Source organism: Brienomyrus brachyistius, unplaced genomic scaffold, assembly GCF_023856365.1.
Source record: "Brienomyrus brachyistius isolate T26 unplaced genomic scaffold, BBRACH_0.4 scaffold40, whole genome shotgun sequence".
NCBI classification, from domain to species: Eukaryota; Metazoa; Chordata; class Actinopteri; order Osteoglossiformes; family Mormyridae; genus Brienomyrus; species Brienomyrus brachyistius.
In genome coordinates, this window is record NW_026042315.1 from 1773114 (window position 1) to 1797785 (window position 24672).

A 24672-nucleotide genomic window follows, 5' to 3' on the forward strand; every position below is an offset into this window, starting at 1 on the left:
GCTGCTTCACGCAACGAGCTGGCTCAATAAAGGAAATGCTGTGTGGATCTACGCGCGTGCGCCACACAAGAGTGAGAGCATGCATTCGTTTAAACAAGAATTAACCGCGTTATTTCCTGATTATTGCTATCGAAAATGCTCAGAGCGCTTTACTTTATTATTCACATTGACAGAAAAGTGCTTCATTACTTAAAAACATTACGGTTATAGGGGTTTTATTTGCTAAAACAGGCGCTCCGCCGGCGTCGCCATTTTGAAAGGGGAGTCGGCGATGGTGCGCATGCGCCAAACGCCGGACTAGCGATCGTCCATTCCGACCCGCGTTGTTCAAACAGAGTAGGCGCATGTGGCAGTGCTCCGGGATCGTTTCGTCCTATTTCTTCTAAAAGTTTGCCGCTTGCATGCTTTCTCCAACCTGGTAAATATAACTAAAGTCTTTCGTGTTGGTTAAATGTAATGAGTGATCGCTTCTTTTAAAACGACGGGGTGTACGTTTATTGTTTTCGCTTGTTTACATTTGCTCTTCTGCTGCTTCTTTCGGGCATGTTTGTTTAAATTCACCCTGCTTTTTCTTTTAAAATAACACTAAGGGTTTTCCTTCTTTTGGTGCTTTCTTCTTTTAAAACATTTGGGTGCTTTCTTTTAAAATACGCCGCGGTGCTTACTAACAACACGGGGCCGGACGGACGCCCCCGCTGAACGTGTATGCGCTAGCTTGCCATTATCCTGCTCTATGTTTTATTATACCTTAAAAACGTAATCAAAAAAGCACATTAATAAAATACATGTAATGTATTTTTATTCTATTAAAGTTTAATCCCCCAAACCCCCCTATCGGCAACACGTGGCATAAGCATGTATTGATACCATATATGGACATAACGGCAATCTCCCAAAACCATGTCGCCCCCTATCGGCAAAACGTGGCATAAGCATGTATTGATACCATATATGGGCATAAACTCTCGACCAATCAGAATCAAGGATACGCTACTTCCTCTTATGACGTCAGAAGCGGAGAATTAAGCTCCGCCCAAGGTACCACATAATATATATAATGTCGTTTACTATTATAAGACCCTTACTATCCTGCAGATTAGTAATTTCAGGTTTTAGAGCTCTTTTAGAGTTAAAATACTGGAAGAAACTTTTAACGTCATCCTTAGCTTCCAATGCAACCATCCTTTCGACATTTCTTTTAGCTCGTCTAATATCATTTTTTAACTCAGCCTGTAGACTTAGATATTCCTGCTTAATTCTGTCATCATCAGTTATTTTCCATTGCTGGAACAAAGCCCTTTTCCTCCTTACTTTATACTTTATTTCCCTAGTAAACCACCTAGGTTTCAATTTCCTAGATTTATTCTTGCTGGAAACAGGTATGAAGTCCTCTTGCACTTGCAATAATGTGCTTTTAAAAAATTCCCAGGCCTCTTCAACAGTTTTGTTATTTAACTCCATCCAGTTCACAGTTTCTAGTTTTAGTCTCATACACTTAAAGTCAGCCTTCCTAACATTATATATTTTTGATTTGGACTTAGCTCTTCGAACACTAAACTTAACCTCAAATTTGACCATGTTATGATCGCTACTGTCAAGTGGTTCTAAAACGTCTAATTTACCAATCCTGTCCTGGTTATTAGAGAGAACAAGATCAAGAATGGCATCTCCCCTGGTAGGGGTGTTAACAAACTGAGTAAAAAAACAATCCTGTACTAATTCCACCATCTCCAGTTCATTTTCTGAAGAGCCAGTGACAATGTCCCACTGCATTCCTGGTAGATTAAAATCACCCATAACTACCACATCATTTTTATTGCTCATAGTCCTAATATCACTGTATAACAATCTGCTTTCCTCAGCAGCTATATTAGGTGTTCTGTAACAAACACCGACAATTAGGCTATTTGAGTTTTTAGCATCTAATTTTACCCATATTGCTTCCGTAGTTTTATTTATATCAGTAAGTTCCCTTGCCTGCAAGTTTTCCTTTACATATACTGCAACACCACCTCCCTTTTTTCCTATACGATCCTTACGGAACAACGTGTAACCATCCATATTATATTCTTGTCCATCCTTTTCACTCAACCACGTTTCAGTTATTCCTATAATATCATAAGAGTCCGATGAGATAAAAGCCTCTAAATCATGAATTTTATTCCTAATACTTCTGGCGTTTAAATACAGACAACAAAGGGTAGGCCTATTACGGTGCCCACTTACAATATGATTATTTGTGGCTTTCCGTTTCCCCCCACTGACATAGTTAACTAACCTCCCTGCCCCCCCAGTCCCTAGTTTAAACATTCCTCAACTACTCTACACATACGCCTCCCCAATACACTGGTTCCCCTCTGGTTCAGGTGCAACCCATCCGGCTTGAACAGGTCCCACCTGTTCCAGAAGGTCCTCCAATGCCCCATAAACCTAAACCCCTCTTTCCTACACCATCCTTTTAGCCACGCATTTAATTTCCTTATCTCAGCTAACTTAGCCTGACTTGCACGTGGCACGGGGAGTATTTCGGAGAATACCACCGTGGACGTTCTGCTTCTAAGCTTATTGGCGACTTCTATAAATTTATCCTGCAGAACAGCCCTTCTACCCTTGCCTATGTCGTTGGTGCCAACATGCACCACGACAACTGGATCCACCCCAACTGGCGCCAAAAGCTTATCCACACGATCTGGAAGGTCTCCTACCTGGGCACCAGGCAGGCAAGACACCGTACGGGACCCTCTATCACGCGTGCACACATAACTGTCTACTCCCCTAATAATGGAATCCCCCACTACCACAACCTCCCTCTTCCTGGGGGGAGGGGGCTCCTCAGTGCCCAAGGGCCCACCTGCCTCCCCAGTCCGTTCCGGTTCTAAAGCTGGAAGAACCTGAAACCTGTTCGACACAGTCACCTCAGGTGATGCCGCCTCTGCAACGTGTGTACGCCCTTTCCTGCATCTACAACCTACGGTCACCCAGCTCTCTCGACCTCTCTGCTCTTCATTCTCCCCCCTCCCGGCTAGTGGCGTACACACCTTCTCCCTAAAAGGCGTATTAACTTGCTCCTCTAACTCACTGTTGCATTGGATGAGAGCCAGTTGCTCCTCAAGGTCAAAATGCGCTCAGCAGCAGAAATTCTCCATCCTAGATGAGCCTGCAAAGTTCTGTAGAAGTTAAATATACTTTAGTCAAATGAGAGACTAACCTGCTGTCAGTCAGGGGAAGCTTCAATAAGGCCTTCATTCATGACAGCTCCACTTGGCTTTTTGACGAGTCCCCATTTAGATGCAGCACGTCAGAGACTGAAGAGCAGGATGAAGGCTGTAAGTACAGTTTGCTGTGGATTGTGTTTGTGTTTAAATCTAATAAAGGATGAGACAATTTACTTAAAGCATGATATAGTTCATATTGCTCTTCAGGCTTCGTGATAAAATATTAAAATTATGGAGTACAAAGTTGTACATACAAAGAAAACAATGCAGAGCGGCAGGGCACCTGGCCCAGAGGGTCTTCACATAGAATTCTACAAAGGGTATTTTTTCCTGTTAGATTTACAGCTTTGGTTGTCTTGCCCTTTAAAGAAATTCTCTCAAGAAAGAAGTTGCCTCTTACCATGTCACAAGCAATTAGTTTCACCCAAAAAGGAGGAGGACCCCTCTCTGCTCCCCGTGTTAGTAGATTCTCCCCAACTCCTCCTGCTTATTCCTTCCTCCCTCCCTCCTATTTGTGCTCTCCTCCTCCTCTTGGGTTCTATTCATGTCTTTTGGTTCAGCAATAAAACCCACAAGGCTGCTCTTTGATTGTCCCTCTTCCCATCGTGACATATTATGTATTACATGATTATGAAATGATTTGATTATTATACAATTAACCACTTTGTTTCTTCAATTTGTCTTTCTTCTGAATCATCAGATATATGTCGTAGCTGGTAATTTGTTACACTCTGCTGTCAGTGCCAGTGTAGCCTAGATACAACCAGTCATATGTTTCAGTCAAGCTGATGTTTGAACAATTTTTGGGAACAGATTTTCATAATGTTTTCTCATAGGAGGCTGACCCTGGGCATCCTGGGATTGCTGCGAGAGATTGCTGGGATACTGTGAGAGAGTGGTGTTGAGCTGCAGCGATTGTTTTGGGATTGTTTGTGATTGTTTTTGGGGTGTTTGGAACGTATTTTCTGAGTGTTTGTGTGCTTTAATTGTTTAGTGGGTGGCTGTGTTATTTCTATTTATTGTTCTTATTTTGGTCGGCGTGAGTGCTTGTCTGTCCTGTCTGTTTATTAACAGCGCGATTGTTACGGGCAGTGAGCTGCGTTTTCTGTTCGCGTTTAACTCCGTAAAAAACACCGGCGGGGCGAAATAGCTAATAATATCTAACGTCGGTAACGTTACTCAGCGCCAGAAAAGGACAGTTGCTCCTGAGCTTTGCCCGGTCGCCAGTCGGGGCCGGGAGGACATTTTCCACTTTTTTCCCCGCTCCGGCAGTAGCCTGCTGTGAGGGGGTTTTTGTGGTTTTTCGACCTCCCAAGAGCAACTTCGATTTCGTTTTGTTTTTAGTTCATACTTGGTTCAGGCAGAAGTTCTTTTGGTAAGTAGTAGTAAATTTATCGGATTTAAAATTTTAAATAAAAATAAGAATTAAGTTCCGTTTCAACCCAAGTAACTTATTTTAGCGTACTCGGCACTTTATTGCATTTAACGGTACGCGAATTAATCTTTAAAGTTAAATACGCTATATAAATTTACTGGGCTGGGAGTACGGGGTCATAGTGAGTTAGTTAATTATGGGGCCGGCTCAGTGTTGCGTTTGCAACATGTTTGCCCTTCTGGACGTTAGTGTCCAGTCGGACTTCATCTGCGAGCGATGTAAGCTAGTGGACTCGCTCATGGTCAAGGTTCGCGGCCTTGAGGAGCAACTGGCTCTCATCCAATGCAACAGTGAGTTAGAGGAGCAAGTTAATACGCCTTTTAGGGAGAAGGTGTGTACGCCACTAGCCGGGAGGGGGGAGAATGAAGAGCAGAGAGGTCGAGAGAGCTGGGTGACCGTAGGTCGTAGACGCAGGAAGGGGCGTACACACGTTGCAGAGGCGGCATCACCTGAGGTGACTGTGTCGAACAGGTTTCAGGTTCTTCCAGCTTTAGAGCCGGAACGGACTGGGGAGGCAGGTGGGCCCTTGGGCACTGAGGAGCCCCCTCCCCCCAGGAAGAGGGAGGTTGTGGTAGTGGGGGATTCCATTATTAGGGGAGTAGACAGTTATGTGTGCACGCGTGATAGAGGGTCCCGTACGGTGTCTTGCCTGCCTGGTGCCCAGGTAGGAGACCTTCCAGATCGTGTGGATAAGTTTTTGGCCCCAGCTGGGGTGGATCCAGTTGTCGTGGTGCATGTTGGCACCAACGACATAGGCAAGGGTAGAAGGGCTGTTCTGCAGGATAAATTTATAGAAGTTGCCAATAAGCTTAGAAGCAGAACGTCCACGGTGGTATTCTCCGAAATACTCCCCGTGCCACGTGCAAGTCAGGCTAAGTTAGCTGAGATAAGGAAATTAAATGCGTGGCTAAAAGGATGGTGTAGGAAAGAGGGGTTTAGGTTTATGGGGCATTGGAGGACCTTCTGGAACAGGTGGGACCTGTTCAAGCCGGATGGGTTGCACCTGAACCAGAGGGGAACCAGTGTATTGGGGAGGCGTATGTGTAGAGTAGTTGAGGAATGTTTAAACTAGGGACTGGGGGGGCAGGGAGGTTAGTTAACTATGTCAGTGGGGGGAAACGGAAAGCCCCAAATAATCATATTGTAAGTGGGCACCGTAATAGGCCTACCCTTTGTTGTCTGTATTTAAACGCCAGAAGTATTAGGAATAAAATTCATGATTTAGAGGCTTTTATCTCATCGGACTCTTATGATATTATAGGAGTAACTGAAACGTGGTTGAGTGAAAAGGATGGACAAGAATATAATATGGATGGTTACACGTTGTTCCGTAAGGATCGTATAGGAAAAAAGGGAGGTGGTGTTGCAGTATATGTAAAGGAAAACTTGCAGGCAAGGGAACTTACTGATATAAATAAAACTACGGAAGCAATATGGGTAAAATTAGATGCTAAAAACTCAAATAGCCTAATTGTCGGTGTTTGTTACAGAACACCTAATATAGCTGCTGAGGAAAGCAGATTGTTATACAGTGATATTAGGACTATGAGCAATAAAAATGATGTGGTAGTTATGGGTGATTTTAATCTACCAGGAATGCAGTGGGACATTGTCACTGGCTCTTCAGAAAATGAACTGGAGATGGTGGAATTAGTACAGGATTGTTTTTTTACTCAGTTTGTTAACACCCCTACCAGGGGAGATGCCATTCTTGATCTTGTTCTCTCTAATAACCAGGACAGGATTGGTAAATTAGACGTTTTAGAACCACTTGACAGTAGCGATCATAACATGGTCAAATTTGAGGTTAAGTTTAGTGTTCGAAGAGCTAAGTCCAAATCAAAAATATATAATGTTAGGAAGGCTGACTTTAAGTGTATGAGACTAAAACTAGAAACTGTGAACTGGATGGAGTTAAATAACAAAACTGTTGAAGAGGCCTGGGAATTTTTTAAAAGCACATTATTGCAAGTGCAAGAGGACTTCATACCTGTTTCCAGCAAGAATAAATCTAGGAAATTGCAACCTAGGTGGTTTACTAGGGAAATAAAGCATAAAGTAAGGAGGAAAAGGGCTTTGTTCCAGCAATGGAAAATAACTGACGTTGACAGAATTAAGCAGGAATATCTAAGTCTACAGACTGAGTTAAAAAATGATATTAGACGAGCTAAAAGAAATGTCGAAAGGATGGTTGCATTGGAAGCTAAGGATGATGTTAAAAGTTTCTTCCAGTATTTTAACTCTAAAAGAGCTCTAAAACCTGAAATTACTAATCTGCAGGATAGTAAGGGTCTTATAATAGTAAACGACATTGATATAGTAAATGAGTTCAATGATAGTTTTGCACGGGTATTCACTGTTGAGGACCTTAGTAATTTACCAGTTATTACCTATCCAGCATTGTCTATAGCTAATATATATATAACTGAAGCAGATGTTTTGCAAAGCCTAGCTAAGCTCAAAATAAATAAATCACAGGGTCCTGATGGCATCTTACCTATAGTGTTAAAAGAGATGAGGGATATTATTTGCCGACCCTTAACTTTACTGTTTCAAAAATCCTTATCTGAAGGTGTGGTACCTTCTGATTGGAAGCACGCCTTCATAACGCCTATTTTTAAAAAAGGGGATAGAAGTAATTTGTCTAACTATAGGCCAATCAGTCTAACTTGTATAACTGGTAAAGTTATGGAGGCTATAATCAAAGAGAAAATGGTAGATTACCTGGACTCTAATAACATTTTGCGGGATAGCCAGCATGGATTTAGGAGAGGTAGATCCTGTTTAACAAATCTGTTGGAGTTTTTTGAGGAAGCTACTCAGGAAGTTGATGATAAGAAGGCCTATGATGTCATCTACTTAGATTTCCAAAAGGCTTTTGATGTTGTCCCCCACAAGAGGCTCCTACTTAAACTCAAAGCGACAGGTATTTTAGGTACCGTAGCGACCTGGATTGATAACTGGTTAACAGATAGGAAACAGCGAGTAGTTATAAGAGGCACAATGTCAAAGTGGGCTTGCGTTCATAGTGGGGTACCGCAGGGTTCGATTTTAGGACCACTATTGTTCCTAATTTACATAAATGATATGGATACCAATATATACAGTAAACTGGTGAAATTTGCAGATGACACCAAGGTGGGTGGTGTAGCAGATACTGAATTAGTGGCTCAGCAGCTACAGCGGGATCTTGATTTAATTAGTGACTGGGCCGATACCTGGCAGATGAAATTTAACATCGATAAATGTAAGGTACTCCATCTAGGGAGCAGAAATATAAAGTACAGGTATTTCATGGGTGTCACTGAAATAAAGGTAGCTGATCATGAGAAAGACCTTGGTGTGTATGTTGATGCTTCCATGTCCCATTCTCGCCAGTGTGGGGAAGCAATAAAAAAGGCCAATAGGATGTTGGGGTATATCTCCAGGTGTGTGGAGTTTAAGTCAAGGGAGGTAATGCTAAGATTATACAATTCCTTGGTGAGACCTCACCTAGAATATTGTGTGCAGGTTTGGTCACCATATCTTAAAAAGGACATTGTGGCCTTAGAAAAGGTGCAGCGTAGGGCCACAAAAATGATTCCTGGTCTTAGAGGAATGTCATACGAGGAACGGTTACTTGAGCTAAATCTGTTCAGTCTCAAGCAAAGGAGACTGAGGGGGGACATGATCCAGGTATATAAGATTCTAACAGGTTTGGATGCTGTTCAAGCAAATAGTTACTTCAGCATTAGTTTAAATACACGAACTCGTGGCCATAGGTGGAAATTAGCGGGAGAACACTTCAAGCTGGATTTAAGGAAGCACTTCTTTACACAGCGTGTAGTCAGAGTATGGAATACCCTTCCTGATAATGTAGTGCAAGCTGAATCCTTGGGTTCCTTTAAATCAGAGCTAGATAAGATTTTAACGACTCTGAGCTATTAGTTTAGTTCTCCCCAAGCGAGCTTGATGGGCCGAATGGCCTCCTCTCGTTTGTATAGTTCTTATGTTCTTATGTTATGTTCTTATATATGTGGTGTGATAATTGAGCATGACCCCACTGTTGCTGTGCTTGCTGCTCCTGTCATGATCTGTAATCTCTTATTTTTTCATGTCTCCTCCAACTCATGCCAGCAGAGGTCGCTGCTGGCACTTTGTAACCCTCCTAATTCTCCTGTATCCCATTATAGTTCTCCATCCTAACCCTGTACCCCTGTTTTGTTGCTGATTAGTGTGCTGTGTATAAATATGCCTGCCCTCACTGCGTTCCCCAGCTCAGTCATTGCTGTTCCATGTGTAGTCTGTGTTTCCTTAAAGCCCACCGAGCTACACACTGCCCCTAAATTTAAATTTATATGTAACCTGTGTGTGTATGTGTAACCTAGATTTGCCCAGTATGTAAATCTAATCCAGACCTTGATCCTACACCTACTATAATTATAAGTACCTCACTATACCTATATCTAACACTGCTATTCATCACCAGTGTTACATGTCAGGGCTTCGCTGCAATAGATCCCTCAGTGCTGCAGGTTATTACTGTGACTTTGCACACACACACGTTGCTGCTTCCTCAGCCAGTGTCACATATACTTTATTACACACAGACCTCAGTAATCTCTGCTACACTCACACCTGCTTACTTTACATCCATGGTTAAATTCTCCTAATGGAATCTATCTTAATGTCTTTATTCTATTTTATTTTATTTATTATACCATATTATTCATTGTATTGTTCTTTCAATTTTATTTCTATTTTATTATTGCTAATACACCGGATCTGAGTGCCTCATTTTGTTCCCTTCATATAGAACACGTTTTGTAATGACAATAAAACATCCTTATCCTCATCTAAATCACACTGTCTAACTACTAATCTGTTTAAATAATATAATTGGATTTCAAAGGTTAATAGTCACTCAATTACCCCCTCAGCCCAACAGTACCACAAACACCCAACATGCACGGAAATGTTCTCCTAAGTTGTTTTCCCTGCCTGGAACAATACCACAGCAGTCACATGGACTAATGTTTCAAAACATTTCGGAAACCTTGCATTGAAACTTGAGGTCTTTAGAAGGGATCAGTCCTGGGTGGCAAAGTTGCCATCACAAAGGTTTTTGATTAAGGGATTCATGATGCCAGGTAGCCATCTTTCACAAGCTGGTGGGCTGTGCCACTGATGCCTTTGCTTGGGTTTTATATGTCTGTCCTGGTTTGTGTTCTTGCCACTTCAGGTTCCCTGGTTTTGGTCTACATTCCTCGGTCCTCTGCTGTGGAGTCTACCTTCTGCTTCACCTCATTCTGGAGCCGCCCATCCAGTCAGCGGCCCATGTCCCCCTGGTTCCCTGTTTCCTGAGGTTAGTCTGCTAGTCTCCGGGGCCAGGGGGCAGAAATCTGCCATGTTGGATGGGCGGCCCAGGTTGGGGTGCTCCATCATAGACTGGTACATGAAGGATTATAAATGGTTTTCAACCAGTATGTACCGAGTGTGCATCGTGACGAAAAGAATGTCATGGGAATATTTAGGACTGACTGCAGTATTAGTTCAAAGCATGATTGTGTTTTTCTTAATTTTTATTGATTTATTTTTGTATTATTCATTTTTTAATTATTAATTTTCTTAAGTAACTTGATTCAGTTAAAAGGGGTTTGTCCATTTTCTTTAGCAGAAGTTTGTGTAAGTATGATGTTCACCTTCCCTTTTCATAGTCTAGTCTTTGCCAAGTTTTATGCTTATTTCCCCTGGTTAAGTTAATCTGACTTGTGTGTTTAGGAGGGTCATACAGGCTTTTTGTTTGTAATGGAAGCACAGGGTCTGTACTTGCAGCTTATTTGCCATGCTAATAGAAGCATTTTACCTTCCTCTCTAATCTCTTTTTTTCTTGGCTCTCACTGCAGTCTCCTCTATGCCAGGGTTTCTCAACCCAGTCCTTGGACCCCACTGCAAAGATCCACAGTTTTGCTCTGTCCAAGCTCTCAGCACAGCAGTAAAAGGTGACTGTTTGGTTCATGCATGCAGGGATCTGGGACAGAGCAAAAACGTGGAGCTGTCTGGTGGGCTGAGGAATGAGTTTAGAAATGCTGCTGTATGAAGTATTAAACCATTTGACCGGTTGGATAAATGTTAAAATGTTTTCTCAAAATATAAAAAGAGATAATCTTCTGTTTTGCGTCTCATTACAAGCAAACTTGTTTTTTGTTTTTATGTCACTCTAGTATTTGATATCTAATTTTCAGTCTTCTGGCAATATAATCTGGTGAATGGGGAAAGACTTCCAGCAGGGGCTCCGGTTTCCTCCCACAGTCCAAAAGTGTGCAGGGTAGGTTAATTGGCAAATCTGAGTTGTGAGTGTTTGCGCCCTGCAGAGTGTTGACTCCTGCCCAGGGTTGGTTCCTGCCTACGCCTGTTGTTCCAAGGACAGGCTCCGGTCCCCCCCGCGACCTCAGTTTGGCTTGCTGTCTCCCCCCTTGGTTTCCTTTGGTTTACGTCTTCACTAGCCCCCTTGTTGCTTTGACTTGTGTGTAAGTTATGTATGTGTGATTGTATTGCTGCATAGGGAGTGACTGCTATTTTGTTTTGCAAGTGTGTGTTGGACTCTGTTTATTTGGTCAGGGAGTGAGGTGGAGTGTTTGTCTTTTGGTTTCCTTTTCTTTTGCACTTAGGTGAGATTAGCTGTGGGTCGCACTTGATAGTTGGGGATTTTGTTTGTTATTTTGGCTGTGGTCACTCCCAAAGTCTTTTGCACCGGGTTATTTGTTCAGTGTCAGTATTATACATGAAAAAAAATGAAAATACAAAAAATATCCCTTTGTCCACTGGTGTTCCCTTCTTGCCCTCACCCTGTTTGTCCCTTTATCCCATTCCCCTTTCCCGTGAATACTGTTACACTCCAACCCTAGACAGCATATCAAAACAGCATCGTACCTATAGTTTTAAAAGAGATGAGGGATATTATTCATTGACCTTTATCTTTGCTATTTCAGAAATCCGTATCTGCTACCTTGTGACTGGAAGTATACACTGTAAAAAAAGGCAAAATTTGTCACAGTTTTAAACGATTTTATATCAGCCAATTTGACTACAGTATAATTATTTTTTTCCTCTTATGTTAAATGACAGAAAAGTTTTATCAAAACTACATTGCATAACTGGCATCGTAGTACTGATTAGCACCGATTCAGACATCCCGATGAACAAATATGAAGTTCATTTAAACTGTGGTACCTTAAATCCGTCAAGTTACCTCGATAAGCCAGTAACCCTGATTCGTAGTATAGGCCACTGATCACAAGCACTCTGTGTAAACGTATTGTTTAACCGGCGCTGTTGCATTACCAGGGTGAGAGGTTGACTTGCTGGTTAGCTATAAAAACAGACGTTAGTGCAACTCCACATTAATGGTGCGGTCATCATGGCTTATAAATGCTTATTATCGTTCATCATTGTTTGTGTCAGTAACGATAACATAAACAAGGGTAGGCACCAGGAGAACATCATTGGCTCTTGCATCGATTACTTTTCCCGTAACACCCTTTAGATTGTTTCCCTGAAGGGCAGCAAACCGACAATTTCGGTGTGATTGAGCTGATCACGTGTGCATGGGGAGGGAATGCGGACCACATGACCTTCCCGGCGAGCTCAGCACATCCAGCATCGCTTCGCAAATACAATCAAAATGTTTTATCTTTATTCACACTTTTTATCTTTATTCATTATCTCTACGATCTCACTGCTGGACGAATGCCTGGCATTCAGAGCATTCTTTATTAGCCATTTGCCTTTGGATGCAGTTTATTTGCATGCCCCAAAGCTTCCAGGCGTCAGTAATTGCTTCCCACGTTACTCCGGTCCTGGGGTCTTCTGTAACTGCCCTTTGGGATTACATATATTCAGCATATGCTTTTGTCCGAAGTGATGAGAGTTTGGGGTCAGAGCACTTGGGTCTAAGGGACTTGCTCAAGGGCTTAACAATGTTACGATTACTCTGCCATGGGAGTTGAACCAACAACCAAACTGGCAGAGATGGCCAACCTGCTGAGCTCCACACCCGCTGACGATCTCCTTTTCCTGTCTGCTGCAGTCTCCATGGACCTGAGTCCAGAGAAGCACTCTGAACTTGAGGACATCCGGCTGAGGAAAGGAGCCCTTCTGCTGGAGATCCAGAGGCTGCGGGAGGCGCTGAGAGAGGCCCTCATGGAAGTGGAGGTCCTTGAATCCAGCACCAAACGCAGCCAAATCTTAGAAAAGAATAGGCATGTCGCCATGGGAAGAAAGAAATTCAACATGGACCCTAAGAAGGGTATCCTGTTCATGGTACAAAACAATCTTCTCCGGCACACGTCTGAGGACATCGCCCAGCTCCTATACAAGGGAGAGGGGCTGAACAAAACAGCCATTGGGGATTACCTGGGTGAGAGAGACGACTTCAATATCCAAGTCCTCCAAACATTTCTTGGGCTTCATGAATTCGTAGGGTTCAACCTGGTACAGGCTCTCAGGCAGTTCCGTCTGCCAGGAGAAGCACAAAAGATTGACAGTATGATGGAGGCCTTTGCGCAGAGGTACTGTCAATGTAATCCTGGAGTCTTCCAGAACATTGACACTTGCTATGTACTTTCATTTTCCATAATCATGCTAAACACTAGCCTTCATAATCCAAATGTGTGAGACAAGCCCAGTGTGGACAGGTTCATCTCCATGAATCGAGGAATCAATGATGGAGGCAACCTGCCAGATGATCTCCTCCGAAATCTTTATAAGAGCATAAAGAATGAGCCATTCAAGATTCCTGAAGACAATGGGAACAATGCCTTCTTCAACCCTGACAGAGAGGGTTGGCTCTTCAAAATGGGAGGAGGATGGGTGAAAACATGGAAAAGGAGGTGGTTCATCCTGATGGATAACTGCCTTTACTACTTTAAACATACTGCGGATAAGAAACCCAGGGTGATCATTCTGCTGGAGAATCTGAGCATCCGTGAGGTGAAGGATCTCAGGAAGCCTAACTGCTTTGAACTGTACATCCCTAACAACAGCAGACAGCTGATGAAAGCCTGCAAAACGGAGGCGGACGGCCGCCTGGTAGAGGGCAATCATGTGGTGTACCGCATCTCGGCGCCAACCCCTGAGGAGAAGGACAAGTGGATACAGAGCATCACTGCTGCTGTGAGCGCTGACCCTTTTTATGAGATGCTGGCAGCAAGAAAAACACGGATCTCTTAAAACAGGGGTGTCAGACTCATTTTCACCCCGCGCCACATCAGCATCATAGTTGTCACCTTATTCGGCCCTCAGGAAACCACCATGTCCCCCACAGACGTCCCGATGTCATGTATTTGGTGCCAGAATTATAGAACACACAGGACTATTTGTGCCAGATTCCAGAGGAAGAAGTCAACCACTGTGAAAATGACTGCATTCACAGACGTGACATTGCTTGTGATGATGATGTCTTCACGTTGTGCACCTCTGTCATGGCAGAGAATGGTCTTGATGTTCCTCTGGATGCTTATAAGGCAATTGACCTCTACCTGCGCCTACGAGAAGAATGATCAGTTCTTCTACACATTGAACGATAAAGACTGTGTGAATATGTTTGGATGAGCTATTGCAGAAAGTATTTATTTCAGAACAAGGAACTTTGCACAAAACAACTGACTATTTGACTATGATCGCCCACTCAAACATTTGGGCCCAAAATTGTTGTTGCAGACATTCTTTGCCTTTATAATGTGGTCTCACAAAGTAATGTTTAACCTTAAGGTAGCATGACCGAATTCCAGGTTTTGTTTTGATGCGACTTATTGTTCACTACAGATTTTATCATCGAAATGCCCTGTCCTTTTTTGTATAAATGTGAAATTAAATGTTATTTGCACTGTATTGCTGATCTTTATGTCAGAGAACCTTTTTTTCTGAGAATCCACACTGCTGTAAATTTGCATCAACATGATTGGGATTGGGATGGAAAAATTATTTTCCATCTTAACCCATATTCTAAGCATATTGATTTCTCTTGTAAATTTTACTTTTACAGCAGTATGATTTAAGACACTAACAGCAATTTTTCAACCAGTAATTGTTAATGTGATAGGAATTGCATTCAACAGCAAATGCGTTCAACTTAACCAAATGTATAAATCTTACATATTCTGATGATTTGACATTCCCCCGACGTCTGTGTGATGTATTTCAGCAACAACACGCAGTTAATGAGATCACTATGCGGAATTTAGCCGACTGTTATTTTACTGATTAGGATATATCACCCAAGATTGGGGTATACTATATATCAAGGGTCAGCAACCTTTTTGAAACTGAGAGCTACTTCACGGGTACTGAGCCATACAAAGGCTACCAGAACAGACTTTACCTAAACTTATCTAAACTTCATGTAGAATAAACACGTTTTAAATGCTTTTTTGGATATTGTCATTTTCAAATCTATATAAATACAAATGTGATTAAAGAAGAATAGCAACAAGATAAAATTAAATTTTAGTCGCTGCCCACTGGTGAGTTGTGGTATTTTTAGAACAGGTCCGTGGGTGACTCATGTGGTTCTTGGGGGCATCCTGGTGCCAGTGGGCACCATGTTGGTGACCCCTGTTCTAAATGGTATGTAGGGTATGCAAACTACACCAACGCTTCTGATGTAGCTACATTTAGGCTTATAGTGGAATAATATAGTGGAAGATTCCTTGCGTGAGTGTCTGAGAGCGTGAAAGTCATGCCAGATGCATGGTAGTCGGCAGCCCTGCTTTCCGTGTGCATCTGTCTCTTACTTTAGGTGGCTAGAGATCCAGCATTACTCAGGATTAGGAGCCACTTGCACTGATAATAATTAGTTTCTTTTTCCCCTTGCAGTCTGCTGCTGTATAACATTATGAAATCAGCCCAAAAATCCGCAACCCATGACCTCCTAATATTTACCCAAAACTATGTTTTCAAAATAGCACAATAGGGCATGAACACCGCAGACCTGGAAACTCTGCTGAGCATTGAGAATCAGCGTGCAAAGGCTCTTAATTTGGATATGTTTGTGAAACATTCTGCTGCACAGCACAACAAAGAAAAACAACTGGTCAGTGATAATGAAAAGTACAATCAGCATTGTTTTAACCATGAGAGTCCAAATGCTTAGATAAATTGTCACTTTTTCAGTGTAAGTATGCTCCTGAGCTCCACGATTCTGAATGATAGTCGGTTTCTCACTGAACCTCCATGCCACTCTGTTAAAATCTCTTGCCACCCCATGTAAAATTTTCTAGATCCACCACTGTGCCAGAGCTAAGACTTAAGAATCTTGAGTATTATTTCAACATAAACTTTGCTTGGGTGCTTCATACTTTAAATTAAATATAAATTATGGCAACGTGCAAAACTATTAAGGAAAATGCAACGTATTTGTTTTTCATTTACGTAATTATATATGTTGATTATGATTCTTTTTAGTTCCACAGTACATGCAGATACTAAAATCCAAGCATGCACTCTTAGGTTAATTGCTATCAGTTCATATAAAGATTTATAGAAATTTCAGTCAGAGACTAGCTTCTGATATAAAAAGAATGTTTACATTTTTTTTGGGCATGGAATAGTTTTTCAGTGCTGCATGTAGTTTCTCTTTATTGTTTGAATAGGGCACACTTACACATCAACAAGTGCAGTGGCAGTTGTGATGTTCTCGCATATGAGAAAATACAAGGACAACTTTTATTAAAGAAAACGAAAGGCTTTACTCTCCATACTCCAGTCAATTGCATGCATAGGCCTACTGCCGCATCTCACTTTGCCAACTTCCGCTTCCGTGCGGCTCAGGAGGATCTGGCTGCAGAACACTGGAAAGGGGTCCACAGCTCAAGGGGACCACCAGAGGACAGATGGAGTGGAACCGGGAACCAAGGGATTTGCCAGTGACTAGCACTCACTGTTGTTTTCGACTACAATAAAAACAGCTGTACTGGCTGAATAATGAGCATACAAAAAGAAAAAAAGACATGGATAGGAATAAAAAGGTAATTAAAAATAGAAAAACAACTGAAGAGTCATTCACACTGAACACGCGTCTCTGCTCTCAGGACGATGATCCTGTCAACTGCGCCAGACTGTGACAGACCGAACTACAAAACTGTAGACTCAGTGGACAGCTGACTACGCCACCCTAGGAATTTCATCCAGCTTTCCATTGAGACTACAGTTTTGCAGTCTGTTCTGCCAAACAATGTATTAAAAAGTGCAGTGTTATACATGACACTGTAATTAGTTCAATTCAAGAGATGTACTATCAAGTTATAATAGTGTGATTATCATAATCACACAAATATATGAATTCCTCTGATACTGAATTAAACAACCCTTTATGCTGTCCCTTATGTGAATTAGTAAAAATTTCCACACCTCTTTCACCATAGACAACCATTCTCTCCATAGTCAAATGCAATTCCAATTCCCCCTTTTATTTATTGTATGGCAGACAGACAGCAGTGTATTATTATATTATAATTATATTATATTTATTATAATTATATAATTATATTATATTATAATTATTTTATATATCATTATATTAGGGTGCCCCTCGCAGAAGGTAAATTTAATCTTATTTAATTACATTTTCTATATAGCGTCAGATGACAGCAGACGTCATTTACTGTAAGGTTACCTTTACTATATAAGATATAACAGCTCCCAAAGTTCTTCATCTGGTACAGAAAACATACGCCTGACAGATGTTGAAGTTTATTCCGTCTTTATTCTTCTAGACACCGTGAAAAACTATAAAATAAACATATTATTAAATTCCTGCATTACATTTAATCTTACAAGACATTCTAAAAGATCCATGATATTACCGCTAAACAGCGGCTCATACATCACCGCAATTCCACTTTTCAATACAAGACAACAAGTAAATACAATAAATATAAATTACCGTGTGCGCCTTCTGACCAAATGCTTAGGTGTTATTACAGATCCTGCCGTGACAAGCCGACAAACCACAAGTTGACTCCATGAATCTCCCAGCATGCATTTACTCCTACCCTATTCCGTCACCTAACCATGTATTCAAGGGTTAACACGGATCAATTAAATAGTCAGCAGAGGGCACTGACATACATTTCACAGTATACATTCTATATTAAATCAAACCAGCAAAAGGTGATTATAAAATAACCGTCTTAGCGACAGTTACAGAGTGGCGTAGTCACCCTTTCGCTCTATAGCGCCCCCTACCCCTACTACGTTTATAATTATAATAATTGCCTCATGTGCAGTTACGCTGGTTAAATTAACTGGAAATGTTATTAACTGCACATTCTCCTAGAAACTAACAACGGTGCTCACTCAGGTATATTTATAATGGTCAGAAAGCTGATGTAAAGTCTGATATAGTGCTGAATGTGTTATTTTGTAGACAGTAATAGGTTTAATTAATTTTATATTCCATTACTGTAGAAAGCTATACTTGCTTACTTAAGGCATTTTGCGTTATTAATGTGTGATGTAAATGCAGGTAGTTTTATTACAGTCAACTTTTATTCACAGTGAGTAGCTTGTCATCATGAAGAGGAAGTGTGACAATCGTGAGGTTTTGGGCAACCACAGAAAAGCAGGAAAGTAAGTACAGACAGTGAGATAATTAGTGCCAGTCAGATGATAGACGTATACAGTATGTGAGTCAAAGGTTCTTCATATATTAATCATTCTCATTCAGGTAACAAATCCTTAGAAATCCATTCCTGAGCATCATGCCAAGAAGCACCACTTGTTTACTGATAACTGCTTTCATGTAAACTCTGCTGTGCTGAGAGTAAAGATGAAGAGGGAGAGACAGCAAGAGGCTGCTGACGGCAGAGAATGCAGGCGACATGGAGGGGAGTGAGAAAAGGAGCAAATATTGATGGTTAAGAGTGAATAATGACGTCACAGCAGCCTGATCCTGATGTTAGTTTAATATGCTTCTTAGTTTGGCCTGTGGTGTGTATTTCAGATACAGCATTTAATCAGGGAGACTGAGTGTGAGTCAATGACAGAGAGAGAGAGAGAGAGCAGACAGGCAGGTGAAGATGAAGGTGTATTAGGGAGGAGGGGGGAGGAGCTTGGACCTTCACCAAATCAGCCAAATGTAAATGTCACGTCTATCAAACAGGAGACCCTGCTTTCAGGAGAAATGGTTTAAAGATCACACTGGGCTCCCTTACAGCCCCCCTCGTCTTAAGGGGGGTTCTTTGTTTCTACTGTGCAAAATAATTTGTAACACAAATGTCTAAACTGGCATGAAAGACACATTCAGCTCTTGTGAAGACTGGCATGTGAAACTGGAAAATGCACTGGGGAAATTCAGTGCACATAAAGACAGGCAGTGCCACAGATTAGCACTGATGACATGGATTCAGAAGGTCAATCCTGTTAATATTCAACCTTCAGATGAGCTGGAAAGAGCAGCAGCAAGTGAGGAAAAATCTTCTGAAGTTAAGTACTTGGCACAGCAAGGCCTGGCTTTTCGAGGTGTTGGTAAGGAGAGTGGGAATTTCAAGCAGCTTCTAATGCAAACAGCAGAGGGCGATGCAGAGCTGACCATGTGGCTGAAAGGTCACTTTGATTTCACCAGTGCTGTTTAACTGTAACACCTGTTCCTGGGTTGCCCTCAGTCCTTGTTATTGGTTATGATTCTCACTGTCCTGCATTGTGTCTTGTTAGCTGTGTATTTAAGTGCCTGTTCTGCTTCTGTTCTTTGATGGTTCATTATAGCTGTATGTTGTATGTATGTATATAGTTCTCTAGTTGTGTTTATTCCATCATTTAGTTCATTCCTGGTCATTTGCTGTTTATTTTGGATCCATCCTGATCCTTTTGGTTTTGATGTGTGTGTTGTAAAAAACCCTATTTTTCCAGCCGTGTCATGCACTGCCACAACCAGAAGAGGGCAGAAGATATGGCACAAAAAACAGGAAGAAGCCTAACTTTAAAAAGAACAAAAAACATCAAGACTCATCCAGCATTGGGTGGTGGGTTAACGAATAACACAAACAATCAAAGAATAAGCAAACAAATGAGAGAAAAGATGCAGAGATGACTGAGAAGCAGGGGATGACTGGAGAAGAGATGACAGGAGCAGAAGACAGGAGGGATACAGGAAGAGCGGAGAAGACAGTATAACTGAAGAATGGGAGAAGAGGAGAGACTGCAGAGGAAGGAGAACATAGATGACTGGAGGGGAGGGAATATAAGAGCAACAGAGAGAAGGAGGAAGTGCTGCGGAGGAGAAGACAGGATAAGAGGGGAAAATGTGAGCAGAGAAGGACAAACACCCCCACTGCCCAGCAAAGTGCACTTGTAAGTAAACCACAATTTTAGCCTTGGGCTCAATATCTGGACTTGTCTCTGTGTAGCAATGCATAGAATCCTTGACACTGGTTATGACTGTACTGTATTAGTCCTAAACCTGCCATTATAGTGTAAGGAGAAAAGATTTTTTTTTAAATAAATAATTTTAGAAAAAGGTAGAGCGATGTAGCCGCCGGAGAAGTCCCCCCCCCCCCCCCCCCCAAGCCCTTTTTGTTCCCTTCTAGCTACCAGATGAAACTCACAATGCACCCCAACGCCACCTAACTTCTCTTCCACATGATGCACCTTATTTACCCTCTGAATCCTGTCTATTATTGAGCGTTTTTCTATCCATTTGATTATAAACTTATTACACTGTATGTACATTAGTCATCCACATATGCTGTACGGCTTTGTTTTCCGGACAGTCTGGGCTACTCAGATATGTCATAATTCGATTTGTAAATGCTGACAGTCTTGATATTATCCTTCTTATCAGGAAAAACTACTTCTGCATATAGATATTTCTCAATTTTTAGTCTCGTGTAATATAAAAATTGGCAGGTAGTACAAATATAATCTTATAAATGCTGAGATTAGAGTATCTGCGATGCAGGAATGCAGGGGTTTCATTGGGGCCCTTTCTATGGCTTAGTACTGTGAAGGAATACATGGTTAGTGCCAGGCGCAAATGAATATCTTTGATTTTGCATCCATTTGGTAACTTGTTGAAGTTGTCTGATAGTCAGTAATACATGGTTAATTAATATGATTCTTTATTTACTACTTTATAACATCTGAAAGAAACTGAAATAGGAAAGCTTATTTTAATTTATGGTCCACTGGATAAACACAGACATTACAGACGGTTTTAGAGTCTTATGCTGAATGTTTTTTGCTATCGTTTTTCTGCCTGCATATGCTATGATTGGTGCAGTGAAATTTGAGAATGTGTTTGTGGTCAGTATCATAGCCTCAGACAACAAACCAACGCTGTAGCGTGTCACTGTGTTTACATGTGAGAGGGGTTCCAGTTACATAATGGACTCGTTCTAATTGTTTTGACGGAGCTCGACAAACCTAAAAAATAAATGCTGTTTTTATCAAAAACTATGTCATATAGCTATATTCCAGATTTATTACAGCCAATCACATCTCAGAGCTCCTAGGAACCTCCTTCTCCCTACATTTCCCTCCTTCACACTCCTCCCTCAAATACTGTTACATTTGTCTTTTTTCCACACTCACACCCTGTCTTGATCATACTCTGACTGCATGGCATCCATATGCAGGGCAAACTATTTTAGTCTTATCTAGTATAATAGGACATAAACATTGAATTTGATAGTTATCTTTTATTTACACATTAGAACACAACACATGAACATGAAGGGATCGTTTGCATTTGCAACCAACACCTCCGCAAACCCCCCTTCGGAATACTGGCCGCGGACAGGGGTGGGAATCCCCAAGCTGGAAGACTGTACTGCGTCATGTTAACATTAGCTAGCTAGTTAGCATGGATACAGAGTGCTCCGGACTACAACTATAAAGGACGTAAAGTGTGTGATATAGTAAAACACTTACTAACAGGTAATGCGCGTGAATGACAACTTTACCTGTTACCAGAATAGCCTCCTACACGTTCGCCGAATGACAGCAGGCAGAAGGCGGTGCGTTTTTCAGAAACACACCGGAGTTAAACTTACGCCGCGTTATTTACCAGCACTTGTAACACCAACATTTGCAGCCATTAACTCATATGTGGTAGTAACACTGAAATTACTTTCTCTGCGTCAAAATAAGGTAGCACTGTGATTTTAATACTTTATCATTTATACTTAACCGTACCTTCCTCCCATTCCTCCGTCTCTGCTTATTGACATTTAGGAGAGTCTCAGATATAAATTAACGATTCGAAATTATCAAACAAAGACAGACACAACACTGAAAAGATGACAAAGACACAGTTTGAAAAGTAAATATGTTTTATTGCAAATCTCTTATCTTAACATAGCCTACCTTATCATATGTTAACTTAACCCATCTTATATTTTAACTTAGCCTATCATCATATTTTAACTTAGCCTATCTTATCATATGTTAACTTAGCCTATCATATTTTATCTTAGCCTATCTTGTCATATCTTAACTTAACCTATCTTATTATATTTTAACTTAGCCTATCTTATCTTATTATATTTCAACTTAGCTTATATTAATATATTTCGTCTTAGCCTATCTTATATTTTAACTCAGCATATCTTATCCTATCGTATCTTATAGCTACATTAACACTTAAACAGTATCACTTTCCGTTGGGTCCCGCGGGATCCCAGTCCCAATGCAGGGCTCTAACACGGGTATTCTAAGAAAAAGAAAATAAACACTTTACTTAACTTTACTTAAAGCAGTCATATAACTAATAAATAAATAAATACCCAATTAATGCCTTATGAATCATTTATAAAAGTATTAAAAACACGGCTGTAAATACTTATACAAAGGCATAACACATTATAGCTATCTTGATAATGCATTATGAATGCTCTGATCTATATATACACAATAAATATCTTCATAATACATTATATCGGCCATTAATCCATAATAAACATGGCTATAATGTGTTATGCTTTTTTTTCTTCAATATTTATACCCATGTCTATAATATATTTATGGATGCATTACAGTGCATTGTGAAGGTGTCAATAATGCAGTTATATTACTGCTTTAAGTCATTTGTAAACCTGAATTCACAACCTTATAATTACTGCCTCTTGCTACTTCTTCTGAAGGGCAGGGGACAGCAGAAGAAGCACCACTTCATCTTCTTCTTCTTGTGGCTCTTCTCAGTATCATCTTCAGAAAGATCTTCGGCATTCACATGGAATGATACTTCTTCTTCACTGTAGATCTTCTCAGCAGCATCGGCATCTTCTTTTGTTTTATCTGTCTTCATCACTTCAGTCTCGTCCTCTTCCTCAGGTCCTTCTTCTGGTATAGTCAGTAGCTGTGATCTGTCTTCAGATGCCACCATACACTGAAACCTGACCAGTGTGGTAGCATCAGCATCTTCTGCCTGCTGGAATACCACATCAGCTTCTTCATTTTCCTCAGGTCCATCTTCCTGTAAAGTCTGCAGCCATATTCTGGCTACATATGCCGCCATGCACTGCCAACTGTCCACTGTGGCAGCATCAGTGTCTTCTGCTTCCTGAAGCTCCTCATCTGTTTCTTCATCTTCCTCAAGGTCTTCCTCCTGGATGGGTTCTAGCCAAGTTCTGCCTACTTGTGACACCACATATTCCACAGCATTCCCTGTACTTCTCCCTCCTCCTCCCTTAACCTCCTCCACATTCACTCCCACCTCACATCCATTCTCCTCACCTCCATTTAGCATATCCATCATACTAATACCAGCCTCTGTCCCCTCCATCACAACCCTGGAGGCCTTCCCCTCAAATGTTCCCCACTCTGGTACCTCCACATATTCCTCACTACTCTGCCCCCTTACCTCACCCTCCCCCCGGCTTGTCCGGTCCTTCCTGACTTTCTTTTTTTTGTTAAGGTAGCAAGTTTTATAAATTTCCCAGTCTTCAGATGAAAGGCCGTAATTACTCTGAAGACTTTGAGATGAAATACTAGTGCTGGCTAGCAGTCCATCCTTTCCCACACTCTCCCCTCCCTTACCCAAATCAGTAGACCCCCCCAATCCCCCCTTAACCCCCCCAGCCTGGACAGTGGGGAGTGTCACTGGTGAGAACTCCTCCACACCTTCTCCCCAGTTGATCACTTCATCCCACAGGTTCCAGGCTTCCCAGTGTTGGGTGTTGGTCCATCGATCAGCTCTCTCAATTCGCTCTCTGGGGAATAAACGAGAGATTAACCAGTACTTAAGAGAGATAATAAAATAAATAAAGAGCTGGAAATTCTTCAACCATACAGAAAATACAATTGTTATAATTATTATAATAAATAATTACAGGGGTCACATATATAAAAAAGAAAGAATAAAAGAAACAGCGAGCAAGATTGCAAAAAAAATCGACTGTAAAATGCACGATACTGTAAGTGCAATAGCATATTAAACAGTAATGTCACCAAATTATAACTAGAATCAAATACGAAACAACTGTGCTCCACATCAAATGAATACCCAGATGAATACTACCAAGAACTGAGTTAACACTAACCAAGCTAAGAATATTTGAAAGTGTTAATCCTGTGTAACAATGTAAAGAGATGTAATGATAAACTTAGAAGCATCTAGCCTACTCCGAAAGTAATGCCCCAATTTTTTTTAACAATTTACCTACCACCCTGTACAGTAGGGGGTCCCAACTTCCGGTCGGGGTTCCGGTACCGTCCGCGCGGAGTATTGCACCGGGCGGCAGACAACCGAGGGTAGAGGAGCCAGCCGTCCCGTTTATTAGGGGATCGCGCCGTTTTGGAAAGAAAGCTGCCCGTATTGATGTACGGAAATACGCCATTAGCCCCGCATGTCCGTATACACCGTCAATCTCCCGCCGCTCGGCGTGGGAACCCCCAAATTATACCGCCGTCTTACCCATCCGTGACACTTTTCTACGACGGAAACCGATCCGCGGACATCGAAAGGTTGGGAAGCCCTACTAAACTAGCATGTTTGAGATGAATTTACTAACCAAATAGTCTGTCATTATTTAAATATTAGCAACCACA

At 41.4% G+C, this 24672-nt stretch overlaps 1 pseudogene; it reads left to right on the top strand.

Annotated features, from left to right (window-relative positions):
* The first annotated feature begins 325 nt into the window (after positions 1–325).
* LOC125722571 (cytohesin-2-like) lies at positions 326–14488 on the top strand (annotated as a pseudogene).
* The last annotated feature ends 10184 nt before the right edge of the window (positions 14489–24672 follow it).